Source organism: Penaeus vannamei, chromosome 30, assembly GCF_042767895.1.
Source record: "Penaeus vannamei isolate JL-2024 chromosome 30, ASM4276789v1, whole genome shotgun sequence".
NCBI classification, from domain to species: Eukaryota; Metazoa; Arthropoda; class Malacostraca; order Decapoda; family Penaeidae; genus Penaeus; species Penaeus vannamei.
The window spans coordinates 26,155,168-26,157,667 of record NC_091578.1 but is presented as its reverse complement, the minus strand read 5'-3'; positions in this window follow the sequence as shown (position 1 = coordinate 26,157,667).

The following is a 2,500-nucleotide window of genomic DNA, read 5'->3' as shown; positions in this document are numbered from 1 at the left end:
ATATATATATATATATATATATATATATATATATATATATATATATATGTGTGTGTGTGTGTGTGTGTGTGTGTGTGTGTGTGTTTCAGCATTTCCCGAATGATAGCTGGGTGTAGTACCCTATTTCCTGAAAATATTGAATAAATATCAATGATTATTTAAATTCTTTGTCTCCTTACTTTTTGGATCAGTCCAGAGATGAGGACGACATTGAAATTATTTAGCCCAGGACGTCTACTGGATGTCATAAAAATGGGTTAAAACCTTCCCGGAATCGAGTGATGAAAATAGGTCTAATTTTATTTTTATTTTATTTATTTATTTATTTATTTATTTATTATTATTTTTTTTTTTTTGGGGGGGGAGGTAATTTGGAGGATGTGATTTTTGGATTCTCTTTCTTTTTTGCAATATGGGGGTTAGGATCCTGGCTAAGAGTCCCCGCCGCTCTAGTAAGTCACTTATTTCTCTTTTTCTCGGCCTTTCTTTCATTTTCTCTTTCTCACTCGCACGCTCAGTCACTCACTCAACCTTTCACTGATTCTCCCTGTTTCTCTCTCTCTCTCTCTCTCTCTCTCTCTCTCTCTCTCTCTCTCTCTCTCTCTCTCTCTCTCTCTCTCTCTCTCTCTCTCACTCTCCCTTTCTCTCTCTCTCTCTCTCTCTCTCTCTCTCTCTCTCTCACTCTATTTATATATCTATATCTCCCTCCTCCCGCCCCCCCCTTGTCCGTGACACAGAAAAGCTATCTGTCTGGTCCGCATTTGTTTGTGTCCGTATCCGTGGCAATTTTCAAATGAAACCTAAAAAATTTGCACAGACAACCCGAAAGCTAAATCAGTCGTACATATATATAGCTAAACATACATATATACAAGTATATATATATATATATATATATATATATATATATATATATATATATATATATATATATGTATGTATGTGTGTGTGTGTGTGTGTGTGTGTGTGTGTTTAAATGTATTTGTATATACACATACATGTATAAATAAGTATATTTTTCATACATGTGTGTGTGTTTGTATCAGTATATGGCATAATTTTCTAAACAATACTAAGAAATCCGTAGAATAAGCTTTCACATAACAGGACAGCGCCCTTCGAAAAGGCTCTGTCGAGGTTTCGGAAACACAAGTGACTCATTTTGTCTCGTATATAAGCTTCGAATTCGTCAGAATCTGAGCATATTCCATCTGGCTTCTTAGCGACGCTCACTCATTCTCACCATGAAGATCGTAAGTGACAGTTAATTGGAAAATATATTATACTCCAAATGTTCACAAATGCGACGTATTTGTTATCTTGAAAAATAGTTGCTGTTCAACTTTTTTTTTTTTTTCATTATTAAGAAAAAACTGCTTCTATATATTTTCTTTTGTAAGTCATAAATATGCATACAGAGAAATGAAGTACCGAATTCTTATATAAAAAAATATCCGGACGATCTCTCGTTTGCAGCTGTCACTGTTCTTGGTCGTGATGGTGACCTTGTCTGGCCTCATCAGCTGGGCCAGCGCCATGCCTGACCCCGACCCAGAGGCTGACCCAGCTACCTTCGGCAGGTTTCATGGCGGAGGAGGTGGTCATGGCTTCCACAGGGGGCACGGCCGTGGACTTGGAAGGATTCATGGCCACGGCTTTGCCAGGGGTCACAGTGGTGGCTTCGGCGCTCGTCACGGCTTCCACGGATGAGTGAAACGACGCCTGAAATCTATCACAACAATGAACCCACTTATCAATAAAATGCAAAATCAAAGTGCGTACATATTTTGTCTTTCAAATTTATGAAGAGATTATTCGTTTTTTCTTACACTTCTATCTATACATATATGTATATACAAACACATATACAGTGTTCATTCATACATATATTTACTATACATAAATATATGTGAAACGTGCTTATATATACTCTATATATGTATGTTTATATATATATACCTATATGTATAAACCCACATGTGTATATAAATATTTCACACACATACATATATATGGGTGTGTGTAGGTGTTTATACATAGATGCGTGCATGCTTATGTCAGTGGTGCAGCAACGAAAAGCGATTACACGAAGCGCCAAAGTGAATCGTTTTAGATTTTAGTTTCGTTACTTTCTGAATCATTTCAGAGATGAAGAAATCAATATCAACTTTTATATCTGGTATGTTATTCATTCAGAAAATCTATTTCGCAGTACTGAAAAACTTAAAAATACTTCAAGGAATCGTTTTATGAAAATTGGTAGATTCCTCGCCTCATATAATAAATAGACCTGATATAATATTGTCCTGTTTTATTATTTGAAAATTGGGAAAACAGTTATTCATTTCGAAGTTTCTGGTCTCTAACTTTTATGGAACAGAGGTTTTGGGTTTCAGACTAAGAGTCCCTCTTGAACCAAGGATCTGGCCGACTAACTGCACTTAAAAGGCGCTAATTTCTCTCTTTTTCTCTTTCTCCCTCTCTTTCGTTTTATATCTCT